The sequence below is a fragment of the Chlamydotis macqueenii genome, chromosome 20 (genome assembly GCF_036417535.1).
Source record: "Chlamydotis macqueenii isolate bChlMac1 chromosome 20, bChlMac1.mat, whole genome shotgun sequence".
In the NCBI taxonomy this organism is placed as follows: Eukaryota; Metazoa; Chordata; class Aves; order Otidiformes; family Otididae; genus Chlamydotis; species Chlamydotis macqueenii.
Genome location: NC_141575.1, coordinates 8,781,428 through 8,799,257, shown reverse-complemented (window position 1 = coordinate 8,799,257; position 17,830 = coordinate 8,781,428). Strand labels below are relative to the sequence as shown.

General features: G+C 52.3%; 1 protein-coding gene across 2 annotated transcripts in view; it reads right to left on the bottom strand.

The window, feature by feature from the left end:
- ASTN2 (astrotactin 2) overlaps nt 1-17,830 on the bottom strand; it is a 329,274-nt gene that overhangs the window by 155,520 nt on the left and 155,924 nt on the right. The window lies entirely within an intron of this gene.

The window sequence follows — 17,830 nt, the reverse complement described above, 5'->3', positions numbered from 1 at the left end:
ATTAGATCTTCATACAGAGGGGGTTGCCCATGAACACTGACCCCTTCGACCTTAAAATACCCCAAAGGCCACACTGGGAGTCACTGGGGGTTTATTCCTTCCCCTTTAGCACCCCTGGAAACATTCCAGGCCAGGTTGGACGGGGCTCTGAGCAACCTGATCTGGTTGGAGATGTCCCTGCTCCTTGCAGGAGGGTTGGACTGGATGATCTTTGAAGGCCCCTTCCAACCCAAACCATTCCATGATTCTATCCCTTATCAGCACCTAAAACTCCACACAACGGCTCAACGCCCAGTGCTAGTCTCCTTTTTCTGGGAGGAGGTTAAATTTGAAAACCAGCCCCGCTGACTCGAACCAGCACCGCGTTACCTCGCAGCGGAGAGCCCCTGCACGCACGCACGCTGTCACACTCGCTCACGCAGCCCTGCCAGCACCAAACGCTCGGGGAAAAAAACATGAGTCAGGCATTAAAAAAAATATAATGAGATTGGCACAAAAATGATGAGATTTTTAAAATAAATCAGTCACTGGGTGGTCGGTTTTTTCCTCCTCTAAATTTGCCTCCTGCTTTCTGAGCCTTAAGGATGTAATTGAGCTTTTTTCCCTGCAAACTTGAGGGCTAGAAACTACCCAGAGACCAAATCCAAAGAAATAAAGCCCTACACAGTACTGAAGTCACAGTTTTGCAGATTCCAGATTTCCAGGCAATCACAGGATTCCAGAAGCTGGGACCTTGACCAAGGAAAACACCATAAAACCAGCAAGAACTGGTAAATTGGCACGTCCCTGCTTGGATGGAGGTGGAGGGTCAGGGCGGATGAGTTGCCCCAGCACCGGGGTAGCTCCGTGCCTCCGGCCGCATCGCCGCCCCATGTGGCAAATTCGCATCTGCACTGCCCACCTTCACCCCAATTAATGCTTCCCAATTCACTTTTCCCTCTTGGCGATCATGCTTCCAATATTCCCCCTCTCTTGGCCCATCTCCTAGATTTTCCAGGGTATTTGGAGCTGAATCTCCCTCTGTCCTCTCTTGGTCGTGTTTCAAACATCTTCAGAGGCCCCTTTCTATTAGCACTCTGTTCCCACCAGGATCTGCAGCTCCTCTGAAGTGAAGGAGTGAGAAAGGCAGAATGTACTAGATCAGGGCGCATAGAAACGGGGAGGAGAAAGGGCATATTGTTTACTAACCCAGCCACTATTAACATAGGGAGAATTATTTAAAAACAAAACCAACAAACCATGACAACTCCTCCGCCACCCACCCAGAAAGCTCAGCCCCATCTGGTCCTCGTGAGGGGTTTCTCAGCGTAGATGGCCTGCAAGGAGAACCATCCCCCCATCCTCCCCTCCTGGTTCTTCCATTTGGTCAACCAACCAACCAGACCCTCCTGCAGCTCCCACGTCCCTGGATGGAGAAGGTGAGGAGCTTGGGCGGTGTAGAGGAGACCGTGGGGCCCGATCCTCAGCCAGAGTAACTCTGGAGAGCCGGAGTGAAGCCAGCTCGTCCCGCACGGTGCCATGCTCCTGGGCTGGGGCTGGCAGGGGGAGCTCATCATGCTTTTAATTAAAACCTGGAAGCACAAACCGACCTTCTGCCCTCAGAAGAGTGCAGGACGGGAACCTCGCTCTCCGAAATCAAGGCTGGCATAACGAATGACCCCTGACAAAGCACAGATGGGGCTGCCGAGCTGGAATGAGCCATTAAGAGTATTAAAATATTAACCTTGCTAGAAGGTGAGGCAGCGGAGCCGGAGGGAAGCGTTCAGATGTCACCTGCGAGGGGAGTGGGGTGACAGTGCTGCCAGCAGAAGGAGGCAGGCTGCTCGGCCGGATCGCTCCCGCGTCAGCCGTCATTAGATTAGAGGAGCATCGCTTCGACGTGGCGCCCTGACAAGGGGGATGTCAGCAGATGAGAGGGCTGACACGATGCTTGGAGTGAGCTGGGAGGAAACTTTGCTTCCGTCTGCCTCCAGAGGGGCCAGGGGAACCAGGCTGGCACAGGCAGGCGCTGCCGAGCCGTTGGCACTGCCAGCCTTAGCAGCTGCTTTTAATTTTGGGGGATGAAGAGCAGCAATTAATCATTCGCCTGCCGCAGCGACAAGGGATGGGCGACATGCAACACGGAGCAGGTACCCTTCCACTCACGCAGCTCTGGCGATGACCCCTACCCGCTGTACGGGACCGCAGCCCCCAGCTCCCAAATCCCAGAGCTGGCCCTGGAGAGCAGCAGTGCCAGGGCAGGGGATGCTTGAGGAGCGATGGCAGCATCCATCCCCTGCCACACGGTGCCTGCCGAGGGCAGCCATCCCTCCCCACCGCCCGGCCACGCCAGATTAGACCAGCCCTGATGGATGAATCACTTTCCCTGCAGTAACGAGCTGCCTGCAAAAGAACAGCTCTTTTCTCCTGCTCTCCATCCATCCGCGTTGGATTTCACCGAGTGACGCTCGGATCCGTTCTGACAAGGCAGGTCGGAGAAGACGGGCTCCGCACGCCGTGCCCGGAGTGCACCGGATCCAGGCACCAAAGCCGCAAGGACCGGGCAGGGCTCAGCGCCCGGAGTGCTGGGAGGATGGGGCAATTCCCCACCGCCGCGAGGCAGATTGCAGGTCCCGTCAAAAAGAGCATTTTGGAGCAAGTGACCTCATTCCTGGTACCAGATTCTCCATGAACACACGCATACGCTCTGTCTCTAACTTTCCAGCCCTCCCAAAGATGCACACAGATCCCCAAATGATACAGTGATTAGTGAAATGCCCTCCCCTCTCTACCAGAATCCACACCACCTCAGTAAAAGCTCCTTTTCTAAAAAACTTCTATTGCCACAAACAATCAATGTGATGCCCAACAGCAGGGCTCTCCTGAGGTGCAGACCACAGCACCCATCCCCACCCAGCCCCGTGCCACCTCCCCTATTGCCCACGCTCACCTCGATCCCCTCAATAACAGTTTTTTCACCCTCCCACTTTGTTCCGAGCCCTCGTTAATGAAGTCGATTCAGTGCCAAATATCGCTGGGGGGTTATTTATTCATGAAATACCAACACCAAGCAGGTCTCAAAGCCTCCTAAGCACTCATCTCAGCATAAGCTCCTGAGCTTTGCAGTGGCTCTCCTCTCCAGCTCACCCTGGAAGGGGATTAGCTGGTGTTATCCGACTCACCTGCCTCTTTTTATTGCCTGATACTGGTTAAAGACTTGGGTGTCTTACACTGCTAACCATCGCTGAGAAAAACAAAGGAAAGGAGAGGAGCTGGGGACTAAGCCAGTGCTGCTCTACCATTTGCTCCCCAAGCTGCATTTGGAGAGGGATCAGGGGGAGGATTTGGGGTTCATCAGTTTCTAGAGACAGGGCCTACTAGCAGCAAAAGGCACGATGCTGTGTAACCTGCAGCCTCCTCTCGAAGGAGGGACCGGTACAGAGCGGGGACCCAAAGCCACCCCGCCCAGCCCAGCCAGGATGCCTTGTGTCCAGCACCTCCTACTTCCATTGGCAGGACCCCACTCCAGGGGGAACTTATGAGCCAACGCTCTCAAGTTCAGAGCATCAGAGCAATTTAGACCCAGATTTTGCATTTTTCAGCCTGATGGCTGCTTGCTTGAACAATTTTGACCAGCTCTGGCTACAAAACGTCTGCTGCTCATGCCGCGAGGCTTGAGGAAGGGCTGGTCTCCTCATGGCTGGGAGCCCACCAGAGAGGTGTCTCCCTGTGCAGAGTTTGCTTCCTTTTCCCATTATGTCCAACCAGGGGTTAAACCTGAATGTCCTCTGCCTCTCACCCTTCTTCCCCGCCCCATCAGGTCATCTCACCCAGAGCTGCTTTACCCAGAGGGAGCCTCAGCCTTTGCCCCGGGGATGCTCGGGTGGGAGCCGCAGATGCTTTCCCCTTCTCGTCCCCATTACCACTCTATGCAGCCCCAAAAGCTCAAGCCAAGCACCCATCCCTCCAGGCCAGTTTCCAGGAGGAGCTGGATGCCCACCCTGGGGAAAAACACCACCGAGGAGTCCCCAAATACAGCCCCAGACCTGCAACGGCTGAAATCCCCATCCCTGTAGTGGGAAGCTTACCTCATCTCCTCCCCAGCAAACGCGCTCTCTGAGCATCACCTGTGCTCTCACCTATTCCAATCCTCTCTTCCTCCACTCCTCTTCTCCCTCACACCTCCTTTTCCTCTGCTGAATCCCCACTTTCGTCTGCTAATCCGGCCAGTGCTGAAATTATTCGTGAGGTTGCCGAACTCTTCCTCCAGTTTCAGAGTAAACCGCTCAAAGGTATTAACGGGATCGGTGCAAATGGGATCTGCAGCCACGTGGGCTGGAAACTTCTTCACCAGCCACAAATTGCAAATGCTGGGTGGAAGATGGTGAGCTGGGAAGGGTCGGTGCTCTCAGCTGCAAGCTTGAAATATCACACTGGAGGGGGAATTACAGACCATAACAGAAGCAAAGCTCATCCAGCCCTTCGACCCCGGCTTCCTGCGCTGCGGTGCTTGGCCATGGTAAGGCTGGGAGGAGCTCAGGGTGTTCACACAATGCCCAGGAAAAATTCATCACAGAAATGGGTACCCAGGGTCTGCCTGCCTGATCAACACACGCACCCCAGCTGAGGCTGCACTGCAAAACTTACAAATACCTTTTTTTTTCAATGTAAGCATTGCATATAACCAATAAAAACCTCAAATTGCATCCATCCAGAAGTGAGTTGTTGGGATTTGACCAGAACACGGGTCAAATCCCACGCTTAAGATAGGGAGCCAAGGCAACAAGAGATCAGGATTAAAAGTGCTCACCGCTGTCGGATGTCCAACTGGAGATGCTTTCAAAATTATTTTTAGTACTTTTAGCACTCACAGTACAATTCCAGCGGGGTTTAATTGCACCACGGGCCCAGCTGTTCTACACAGAGGGCTCTGCGCTTAAACACCCAAATTATGATGAATGCATGGTCACCTCAGAAAAGTATCTCTGATTTAAAGACAACAGAATATGGGTTTTTTCCAGGATTTCAGCCCTTTTCTTTTTTATTCTGCCTTCAACAAGAGACCATTCTCCCTACAGCCCTCTCCTGCACCCACTGCACCATTTACCATGTCTGTAGAGAATGCAGCAACCATCTCCCACAGCACTGAGCCACGAGCTGTTTCCTGAGCCAGCCCATCTGCCCTCTGACCAAGCTGGGATGCTCTGGAAAGCCCTGGTGTTGCAGGATACAATGAGATAGTGGCAAAGAACTTCACCATCTCAAAGTTCAGCATGCTTAAGCTCACGTAGAATCATAGAACGGTTCGGGTTGGAAGGGACCTTCAAAGCCCAACCAGTCCAACCCCCCTGCCAGGAGCAGGGACATCTCCAACCAGATCAGGTTGCTCAGAGCCCCGTTCAACCTGGCCTGGAACGTTTCCAGGGATGGGGCATCCACCGCCTCTCTGGGCACCCTGGGCCAGTGCTCTACAACCCTCATATTCAATCGGGTTTCTTAGCATGGTGCCTGAAGATGCGTGTGCATCAAGCAGATTTATTATTTTCTGCAGAAAAAAACTGAGTTTCTGCCCAGCGCACCCACAAACATATTTCAGCCACTCTAATAGCACTGGGAGGTTTGAAGAAAAACCATCATCCAGGTACTAAACTGGGAGAAATCATCCTTGCTTGAATGACGTTGGAGAAGGCATTTCAATGGAGCTATGCCAACACGGCACTGCTGATGAGCTGCTTACTATAAATTTTCTGGCTAGTCTCACTTCTGCTGGTAATACTATAATAAACACTTGCAGAAACGCTCTCCCAAAAACCTTGAGGTTGAAAGTGTGAAAAATTCCCTACCACGCTTCAATAATTTGCTAGAGATTCAATAAAACCACCGCTCCGCCGGAGCGTTTTGAAGCTCACCTTGGCAAGCAGAAGGGCCAAAAATTTAATTACAGCAACGCACAGCACAACCAAACACACCGGAATGAAGGCGAGCCCAGAAAGCCCACCCATGCAGGGTACATCCCGGGGATGCCGGGGAGCACCAGGACGCCCCTCTGAGGTGGGGTGGCTCTGCCGTATGAAGGACCAGGATGGCACCACTGAGGTAAGCAAGATTTAATTGCGAGCATTTTCTCCCCTGTTTCAGAGAAGCATCATGGTTGCCACTTCAGCCACTCATGAGCCAAAGGCAGACATGGGCAGTGCCAGCTCAGTCTCCCAGGCAACCTCGGCGCCGGGAGGTTTAAGAAGAGACTCACGAACCTTCGCAGGGTAATAAACGCACTGGAAATTACACGTCAGTGCCCACTTCCCCGCCGCTCATCATTAATCCCAGATGCAGCAGGTTGCATTTCCCATGCGGCAATGGTAGGGTCAGGATGCTCCTGTGCGTCAGGCACCCTGGCAGCAAAATGTGGGGTGGGATGGGATGGGATGGGATGGGATGGGATGGGATGGGATGGGATGGGATGGGATGGGATGGGACAGAAAACTCACACAAAGCAGCTGGGGACACTGACCACGAGGAGAAAGAGCACTGTCAAGCCTCTGGTCACACCCCAACAAAAGGGATGGGCACTGCCCTGCACCCCCACCACCCTCTTCTGTGTTTATTTAAGATAAGCAGAACGCTGTCTCCCTGCTGCTATCATCCCAGCTGATGTTCTCAGCGTCAAAGGAAGCTGTTTCCTTCTGTTGGCTATGGCAGCAGCCAGAGCCAGACACACCTAACTCAGTTTAATTAACTTTAGTTATTAAGCTATTTACGGATGGAGGACGTCAAGTTATCTGAGATGAGCCTGACCTGTCCCTTTCCTTACACTCCTCCTCTAAACTTCAATGAAAAACTTCACAATATGAATTCTAAAAGTTAAAAAAAATGGCAGCAAACCAGAAAAGCACAGTTTCAACATCTTAATAAATTAAATAATTCTAAAATATAGCATTTACACCCCTAGGAACACAAAGCTCCAGGCTTAGCGAGGAGCCACCTGGCCCCTCACACCGCTGTAAGTGAAGGGTTCTAGGCAGCTCCAAGTATTAATAATTGAAACAGCGAACAGGAGTGGGATCTGCTTGTTCCACACAGAATCAGCAGTAGTATGTATTAATTGATAGTAATTGAGCACTAATTAACTCACAAAGTAGTATGTTTATCTAGCAAAACGGATCATGCTATTGGCGCAGGGGTTATCAGTGAAGGCAGCGATGCATAATTAAAAAATACATAAGTGAAAATGATCAAATGATGTCTCTATGCTAATTAATATTTTTACTGGCTCAGTTTGCCCAGCAGTTCATTCCATCCCATTCTCTCAAAACATTCATTTCAAAACAGTGAACTTATAAATATCCTTCCAGTTTAAATTTAGAAATTAAAAAAAAAAAAACAACTGGAAGGTATTTTTCACACTCAGAGATAACACAGTGATAACGAGGAAGGAAAAAAATCTGAGCAGAAGAGGAAGCATCCCAAAATACTTCTAATGTTCCTACCGGTGAAACTCTGACCCGGCAGCACGCGGGCGGCCAGGGAGGAGTCCCTGGGCTTATCCGGAGGGATGGAGCAAAGCACACCGTGCCGCAGGAGGAGAGAGGGGTGGCAGTGAGGGGAGAAAGCTGGTTTAACGTTGATTAAAACCCCAGTTCTGACCCCAAAACCAAGGGCAGGGACCCAGGAGGACAAGAGAGGCCAGCCCACGCCAGATCCTCCACGGGGATCCCGCTTCTGTGGGAGATCAGACGGGAAGCGGCATGGGCTCTGCCATCGTCCCCGCTTCGCTCCTGCCACCCAAGCCCAGTGCAGCCGCCAAGCCCAGTACCCCACCAGTAAATTTACTGGGAGCGAAGTCCTCCGAGGGGAATGTCATGGCCGGGCTGTCTCTGCCTGGATGGTGGTATCTCTGCCGGCAAGCCCACGCTAGCAAGGCTGCAGATAGGATGGGCACTGCCAAGCTGGTGAGACATTGAGGTCCATCAGGCATCCCACGAATGGGTGGCAATGTCACATACTCCAAACTTAAGAAAATGTGAGAACTAAGGTTGCCAAGGCAACTTTAATTCAGTCTGTGGTAATTATGCACTTTGATAAAGGTGTTGATCGCGAGACCACACACAGGAGGGTTTTCTGAAGGACCCATCTCCCTCCAAACACCAAAGGTGATGGTGCTGAGCTGCAGCCTGGTGTCTCTGGGTGCCTGAGACATCCGGAGCTCGGCATGTAGGCATCCCAAACCCATCCCTGGCAGCTATGAACATCCGCAGGCTTCTCAGCACCCTACAAACAACTTGATCTGCAGCCTCTCAGTACCTCGTTTTCTCCTCATTGGAGGATGCACAGCTCCTGCTTTATGGTACTCACCTCAGAGGCTGTTCTGCACGCGCAATTACTCAGCCTCTCAGGGGTTGCTGCTTCTTTGCTGAACACCAGAAAGCAGCAGTATTTCACCACCAATAAAGTGATTAAGTCCCCAATCTCCCTGTTACCACCCCCAATTTACAGACAGGGAGCTAAGGCCCATGAACGGCAACGTAAAAAACATCCCCTGCGCTACACGCACCAAATTTGAGACATTGAGCCTCGATTTTTTCCGAGTGCTTAGCATTAAATGATATCTCCGCTGCTCAAAGCACAGCTCTCATTGACTGCGGCTGAAGTTTTCACAGCTCCACATTAATGCAGATCATTCCCGGAGTGGGTTCGTCAGCCGTGCTGAGCGAGGCAGAGGTGAAATCGAGGATGCGACCGCGCCGTTAACGAGGGTTTTGTAACGCACAGAGGGGCTGCACAGCAAACTGACTCTAGAGTTTTGCAAATTTGGTGAAGTTTGCTGAAGAGGAGCCTCATTGGGGTTTTATTCCGGGCAGGAAGGAAGGGGAAGGCATTCAGTGTGGAAAAGAGGACATTTTTGAGCAGCAGCTGCAGGATACAGCATTGCTCAGCCTGCGGTGGGCAGAGCCTTCCGCAGGGCCAAACTGCCCTGCTCACTGTCCTCTCCCCCTCTTACCCCAGTATAGCCCATTCCTCTCCTCCATTCCCAGTTTCTCTTCCCTGCTAAACTCAAACTCAGTATTTTGGGCTGGCGGCCGCCGCCCTCCCTCATGCCCCCGGCCGGCATTTCGGAGCGAGGATGCCGGTCTGTGCTCAGGCGCGGAGGATCGCTGCTGACTCTTGCTGCTAAAATCAAACAAGACTTCACGCCGTGTGCAGCGATTCCAGTTTTTCAAAAGCGCTTTTAAGCCGCCCAAATTAAGGCGATGCTTTGCCTGTAAAAGAGAGACCCTCTGCAAAACATCTGCCTCCATCCTCTGCAACGGTTTTGCCTGGGGGACAAAAAGAAATCTTAGGAAAACAAGCAATCGAGCAAAAGCCTAGACAAAAGGCCTGGGATCTCTCATCCTGAATTATTAAAGGCTGAAAACATCATGAGATGGGTCAGGCCACCCCAGGACTGGCAGGGATTGCAGCCCTGCTTGGGCTGGTTCAAATAAAACCCAGATTCACACTGACTCTAGGGGCCACGGCAACACGCCATCAATCCAGCGCCGTGACGAGCTCCGGGCGTCTCCTCGCTGCCTCACCCGTGTCTGCCCCCGACACAGACCCCATCAGACGCTGGAGAGGAACCGAGCATCCAGCCACCTTCCCCTTGTCTTTGCCCCTCAAAATAATCAGCCACCAGCAAACCAAGATTTCAGGTTCCTGCTCGTTCATCATCCCAAAGGGATGAGCCTGGGATAAGCCAAAGGATTTTCCCATTGAAATCAGAGATATATTCTAGCCCAAAAGAGAGCTTGGCTGTGGCAGTTTCCGCCTCTCCACTCTGCTTTCCCCCCTGTAGAAATTGGGAATTTGCTTCCTGGTGGGAACTCGGAGGGGCCAGAAAGACAGAGAGGAGCTGGAAGGACCCCAGCCCACATCCCAGCCCTGGGGTGGCACAGGCCCCATGCTGCAGCTCATCCCCGAGCCCCGCGGAGGCAGGGGTGACCCGCAGTGCCCCACGGGACGGACCCAGCAGGAGCTACGGCATGGAGGGCCGCGTCTGCCTTTGGGCATCGCGAGTGTTTTGCAATGGTGAACTGGAAAATCCTGGCTTGGGGCTCAGACTTCAGCATCTGGGGTTTTCCTTCCCTTCTGTAGCTTTGGAGGGTATTTTGGGCAAGTTTTCTGTTCTAACCGGCTCTCCTGGATCTGACTTTGTAGCAATTCATGAGGGTCAACAGGAAAAGTTGGACTTTGCAGAGAAACTGGGAGCAGGAGGGGGTTATCCTCTAGCCCATTGTTTGCCAGGCCACTGGGACCAGCCACATCCCAGACCCGACCACGCCGATTACACAGCAATTGGGTTTTTTCAAGATACATGCGAAGTGCTCAGATCCAGCGGCGATAAGCGCTTTAGAAATGCCGACAGACTTAGATCAGATAAATAGGAATGGCCAGGGCTGCGGGATCAGACATCCATGCCCTGATTTTTCACAGATGCTCCTGTTGATCTTCTGGGAACAGACAGTGTTGAGCCCTTGGGAAACCGGGTGCCAGGGATCGGCCACCTCTGCTTGGGCAAGGATGTGTTGGAACTGGAGATCCCTGTCCTGACCAGACGCTCGCTGCAGGTGGGACAGCCCGTGGAGAAGCGAGCCCCATAACACCGCAGCTCAGCATCCCCACGCAGCTCCAGGCTCTGCAATAAAGCTCCATCCAGCTGAACCCCCCAAAAGCCACACAGCTGTGTGACCTTCACCAACTCCTCCAAACCCCAGGAATCACCAGATCCTGTCGATCCCACCGCTCCCCGCAGACCTGGACATGCTGCTCCCAGCCACGGCACCAGGCAAGCAAGCACCCCACGGCACAGGCGTATGTACTGCTGCACAGAGAGAGGTGCAAGAGCCCATGAGAGGCAAAACTAGAGCTTTTTGGCAACCAAACCCATGAGCTGTATTTTAGAAAACACCACTCACCTGGGTCAGTTGCTAGGGACACATTTATGCATACGTACACATATATGCATAGCTTTGCTGCTATATATAGCACCTATCAGCAACGCTCGCTGGCTTTGACAGAGCCAGGTAAATGTCCACAGACAGAGGAACTGAGGCACAACTAGATTATTTACAGCTCCTTTCCAGAAGTAGTCTTTGAAGTTGGAATCCAATTAATTTTATACCTGGGGAGAGATTTGCATAGGGATTTTCTGTCCGTATGGGCAGGGTTTTCAAAAGGACTCGGCTCTTATCTAGGCACCCAATGCAGACTGTGTTTTCGAAGGTGCCCAGCATCCACGAGCAGCTCCTCGGAGCACAGCTGCGTTTGTCGCAAGGCAGCACCCTCCGCGGTAAGCCACCGGTCACTGCATCCTTCCGAGGACACCATTTCCACGGGTCTGATCTCCAGAGGTGAGGAGCACCCCGATCTGCTGCTGCCTTTGGTAGGGACCCATTTTGCCCCTGCCTGGAGATGTGGGCACCTCACAGCAAATAATTTCCTACCACACAGAAAGAGAGGGTTTTTTCTGCCCGTTTAATTTTCTGAACAAGCTCAGTGCAGGACTGGAGATGCCACCGCTGGCATGGGGTAACTGATGGGCATCGGTGGCTGACGGAGGTCCAGGACCACCCTGTGTAGTGGCCACATCCCATTAGATCACTTCGTCTGTGTCCTAAAACTGCACCCTCACTGCCAGGAGGGTCTGTCTTGTACCTCCTCTGCAAGGATGCCACATGCCCCGTACCCCTCCTGCCACCTCAATGCAGCCACGCACTGTCCCCAGCCTACAAACTCTTTGAGGCACAAGCTGTATTTAGACCTGTGCACGGGGCATCTCTCCAACATACTTCAGTGAACTTTTCCTCATTCACAGCCTTACGAATCCCCCAGCAGAGACACGAGCAAGCCTCTTCCCACCCCCTTTCACACCCTCAACGCTAACCACAGCCCCTGGGAGCCCACGGCGCGGTGCCTGGAAACCTCTGATCCAGGCGACGGCTGCAAAGCATCGCTTTCAGACTTCTCAGGAAGAGACGGAGCTTCAAATGCACACGAAACCTCCGGAGGCCAGCGTTTCACAAACAAACAGCACCCGCCGGGAGGGAGCAGGCAGACCTGGCCACAATGCCTGCCTGTAATGAGCTGACCCGCAGGCTCCCTCCCGGCTCTCCAACACGCGGGGTAATTGCTGCACATTTTTAGCCTTGCCTGCAGCCACATCGTACAGCAAAAGCTGCTGAGTTGTGTCCAGGGCCGAGTCTGTTCAGACAAAAGGATAATCAGTACTTTAAAAAAAAAAAAAAAAAAAAAAAAAAGAGAAAAATCTGGCACTGAACTCTTGATGCATCCATTTTTGTTCCCACTGAACCAAACTGGCTGCCATCGAAGCAAATGGCAGATGAAGAATACATTGACTTTCTGCTTGGGTCAATAAACAAGATAAATTGAGTGGGGAGTTGAATGTGGAACAAGGAACATCATCATTTACCTGAGGAAGAGAGAGGGTTAAAGGCAGAGGCTGAAGCAGGGCGCACGTCCTTATCTCACTTGGGAGCTGGAGGATCGGGACTATGCTGTGGGACTGGGCCTGACGTCCTTAAAACAGAAGGCCCTGGACCCACATCCCAAGAAATGACTGCAGGGGATTGCATTCCTGCAGCTGAGCATCTGCTGGTGCCCATGGCGTTTCCCTGTAGTGGGGCTGAGGCCTGACTGCTGCTGGTCCAGAAGTGGCCAGAGCAACCCTTCCTGAAATCTCAGAGACATCGAGGAGATGTCGGCTCACCCATCCCAAAATAACCCAAGATACACACAGGACGAGTCACTCTGGGCTCCTCTGAACTCACTGTGGGAGGTGGATCAGCTCATTTTGGGGATGATGGCCCTGCCCTACGGTGGTCAAGGATTCCAGCAAGAGCTGATCAGTGCCCTGAGCTCCACAGACCAGATCTCCACTGATTAGGAAAGGCAACCTTGGGATCCAGCTTAGATACAGACCTAGGGATGATCTAAGCTACTCCTAAGTGCAGCCAGATCAGTCTCAGCCTAGGGCCCTTGGGACTACTTGCCATAGAGGCCAAGGAGAGTGTGGGACGTGGCTATCACCACTCCTATTATTTGCCTTGCTGAGGAAAGGAAGGTCTTGAGCTCACCCGTAGCATTGGATAGCTAAAACACCATCTGCGAGAGAGACAGAAAGCCTCAATTATGGGAAAAAAAAAATAATAGAATCACAGAATTGTTTGGGTGGGAAGGGACTTTCAAAGCCCATCCAGTCCAACCCCCCTGCCAGGAGCAGGGACATCTCCAACCAGATCAGGTTGCTCAGAGCCCCGTCCAACCTGGCCTGGAATGTTTCCAGGGATGGGGCATCCACCGCCTCTCTGGGCAACCTGGGCCAGTGCTCTACAACCCTCAGTGTAAAAAAAATTTTCCTAATATCCAATCTAAATCTAAGTCCTTGCACTTTGCACTGTTTTAGGCACCACAGAACCACTGTGAGACACAAACCTGTAAAATGCCAGAATCCCATTGCCCTTGGGATTCGTTGCCCTTGCCACACTGTCCCATCTTTTAGCCTCTTACCATTGTAGCCACCCTGGTTTAGATTCACCGAGGAGTGCTGTTAATGATGTGGATGGAGAGAAATGCAGAAGGCTGAGCAGACTCGCTGGTCCCAGACTTGGGTATCCAAAGGAGACATCACTTTGGAAGATCTACCTCCTTATTTTGTTGGGTTATTTTTTTTTACTCACAAATCTACTCCTTCTTGACAACAACCCACGACCTAAAGCACCTCTAAAGAACAAACGATGGTATGAAACCAACGGCAGCACCAGGCTTACACACAAACACACACTGATTTTGGAGTTTAACTTGGAGCTCCTCCATCCTCACCCTGACACCAAGCATCCCAGAACAGACATCCTCCCCTTATCCACAAACCCTTGCGCTATTGCATTATTGAGTGGAAAATAAAGAACATGTGCATTTATTAAAGGCAGAAGAGACTACACCTCCCAGATTCTTCCCTGAGGTTGATTATTGGCACCAAGTGTCCCACATCTCTCAGAGGTTGCAACTGACACATCGAGGGCAGCACAGGAGCATCCCTCCCCTTGGGCCAGCCAGATCTCAGCCATCAGGTTGGTTTCAGTTCCCAGCATCAGGGTGAAGGATATTCAGTTTGAACTGCAATTCACAGGAGCGTGGGACACGGCCGTCACCACTCCTGCCTGATTAGGTCTGTCAAAAGCTATCAGGGGGACGCCTGCCTGGGAACCTGCTCTCCAGCTGCACGTTTAACAACAGGAGATGGATGGCAAGGGAAGAGAAGATAAGAAGAACAGTTGCACGCCGCAGGACCACCCTCCTCCTCCTGCCCATCCCACTCCACTCGTCACCTTTATTTTAGTATCTGTCTTAATTACAGAGACCAAATGCTAATCCACAGTCTACCCCGCCGGGCTGATGAGGATGCCCAGAATACAATTTGTTTCCTCTGAGAGGCACCAGAGGCAGATATGCAGGGACACGCGGAGCCCAGGCTCTCACCATGGACCCCAGGAACGATGCGTGACGGTGGGACAGATGCCAGGAGCATTGCGCAGACTTGGAGGACGCGGGGCGCGAGGGAGGGCTGATCCCGCCCTGATGCCCCGCTCCTCTTCCCGGCGCGACCTCACAGCCTGACTCCTCTCGCACTGCAGAGCGATGCTGACCCAATGCCGCACTCAAGGAGAGATGAGGGGTTACACAAAGCCTCTCAGCCAAACACTCTCCCAAAACACAGGCCAAGGCTCCTCTTTGATTACACACACAAGGGCCAAAACTCTGATTTTCAGCCAACAGGCAGCAGCAGAAACAAGCTTCTGCGGACATGACTCTTGGAAAAAGAGTCAAGTAGGAGATTTTTGGGAGGCAGAGCTCACCGGAGAGGCAAACCTGGGGATTTACAAGAAAGAAAATAATCGGGTTTTTTTGTATTTTTACCATTTCACTCAAACAGGCTTCTCCATACGCATTTGCAACAAGCAGAGATCACAGCAAAGACAGCCTAACTTGTTTCTCCAAGTTTTTCTCTCAGTGCAGGAGCACTGCAAAGCTGAAACGCTGCCCGATCGCTGGCCCAGGGACAAGGACCTTGCTTTCAGCATTTGGCCTAATTCATATTAAAAGACTCAAATTCAACTTCAGCAATATTCACCTCTATCTACCCAAAACCAAATTTGGTTTAAAGAAATGAAGATGACCTCAAAACTGCTCTGCCACTGGAGATGAGCAAAGAGCATTCCCAGGAATAAAGCCTTGAGCAGGAGCTGTCATTTCGGGATCGGCAGCAGACTCAGACGGTGAATGACCACACGACGGCCGGCAATGTGCAGGATGCGTCAACGCTCCAGACTCCCCATCTGCAAAACGGGGACCACAGCAGCTACCCACCTCCCACCGTGCCGCGCTGTTAATTAAAGCTCCTTTGAGTTGTGAAGGCGAAAAGCAGCCCGTAACTGGAAAACGGTGGTTTGTTGTTATCGTGAAGGAAGCCTCTACTCCTTCCACCGGCACGCACCTCAGAGCAGCGCGACCGCAGACGCAGCTGCCGCGCCGCTGGCACTTGCAGGAGTTTGACTGGAGACTCGCACGTAGGAGCTTTGAACGTGTTGGCGAAGAAGAAAGAGAGGCAGAACAAACAAACAGAAATGCCACCACATTTTGTGCTTAGCACCTGGAGATAATGCTCCTGCCCTCCCGGGGGCTGGAAGAAAACAAAGCAGAGACAACAGCATCTCTCCACCTCCCGTTTGCCGGCGCTTTACCTTCACTGGCTGCCGTACCCCGCACTGGTGTGGTGTACCCCCCACGCGTAGCGTCAGGACAGATCGTACTGCAAGGGCGCTTAAACAGCAAATTCAGGTCACACAGCCACACTAGGAAGTGATTAAAACATCTTCTCTACTTGACAGGTGGGAGAAATGTAGCCCAAGAGATGGAAATCGCCTGCGTACAGGCACGCAGCAAGCGGGGGCAGAACAACAGGCAAAGGCAGGACCAGAGCCAGCTGTGCCCAGCTGTTGGCACCACCTGAACCACATCCCCGTGCTCCCGGGGATGCTGGGGCAGGGACCGCACCAAACGCGGCGGGGTGGGTCCAGAGTCCCCAGTGCCAACCCCAACCCCTGAGCTGTCCGCAGGCTCAGTCCCTCTCCCACCGCGGATGGTTTTGAGTCGCTAATGCCAGGTTAGCACAGAGCAAAAGAAAGTTCAGTTCCTGCCTCAGCTGCTCCAGGCAAGCCACCTTTTTGTACCTACCTTTCTGCATTATTTAACAGAGGACCATCACTATTTCCTCTGCTCCACCTCGCGTGTGCAGCCGGCATCTCCCGGAGGCAGAAACCCCTCCTTTGATGCCCACGCAGTGCTGGGCACTGCGCTCTCCGCACCCTGACAACGCGACCCTGACCCGGCGGAGCAGCCTGCAGCTCTCCATCCTCTCCGCGTCCCGTCTCCAGGCCACCTCCACCACGCCCAGCCGAAGGACGTGGATCCCTGCAGCACACGGTGGCCACGCCGCTCCCGACAGGCACCTTTCATGTTTAATTCAAAGGCTAGTTTAGTTAATCTATTTTTTAATAATTCATCCCTTCCATCTTAATTTTTGTAGTTGTTGAAAATCCCTAATAAAACATTTAGGGGCTCTTTTACTGAAGCAATGCCGTGATTTGCTTGACGGAATCCGGGCTTTGATGTCCTGTCTTATCCCTGCCTCCTACCGCGCCTCAATCCTGTTTATCGCTGCGCCGGAGGTAAGAGGTTCTTGTCGAGTTTTGTAGCACTTGGACACTTGGTCAGCGTTAATAATTCAGCTGCCCCACACGGTTTGGACAAATCACGTAGCACATCAACCTCTTCCTTTTACCAGCGGCTCCCTCTCCACCGCGGATCCAGGCATCGGCCGGGAGCGGTGCGGAGGGACCAGGCGGAGCATCCCGACCAGCGCGGGGCAGAAGCGCGAGCGAAATATTGCAGGTGCAAACGACGTTGTTGAAAGAATTTACGCCCTTTTACAGCGCTTGTATTTCATCCTCTACTGCCGGAATAGGGAAACACGCTGGGTTTCTGCATCCGTAATTGGGGAAGAACAGATGGTGGAGGCTCAGTTGGAAGTAATACAGCCATTAAAATAATCTATACAGCTTGTAATTCTCCAGCACGTGAGGAAGAGGAGGGCCTGCCTTCGCCAGAGCGCCCAGCCCAGCCGCTCACCGCACCGCAATGTGGGCGGGACCACTTTTTTTTTTTTGCAGTTGTTGGGGTATCGAGGTGTTTGGGTGGGTTTGATGGGTTTTGGCATTTCCCTTCTCCCAGGATGCTCCTCTTGAAGCACCGAGAAGAGCCAACAGCTGAACCAGCGCTGCTTCCGTTGGGTAGTTACGTGACCCCCGCGGGACACATTTTCCCCACAAATCACCCAGTTAAGCAACTGCTGGCTTTAAATCTATCTTAATGACAGAAAAAGAGAAGCAGAAAGTCCCAAGCACTGCAGGCAAGCAGGTAGGGCTGTGCCTGTCGTTAACTTAAATTCCAAATGGAGGTGACAGGAGAAAGAACTACACAAAAAAAAAAAAAAATCCATTGATTATGAAATTTCTCATGGGAACGCACAGGCTTTGCCATCACCTCTATCACTTTCAAATCTCGAGAGTGCTTCTCTGTAAATCCAGAGCATGAAAATTGCCCAGCAAAGCCCAGCCATTTAGGCAATATATGGAAATTTATGTCCTTCCTCCGCATGATCTAGATTTCAGAGATCTCTATGCCCCCCAAACATCCCAGCCACCGCGTTGTTCGGTACCTCTTGACGGGCGAGGGTTTT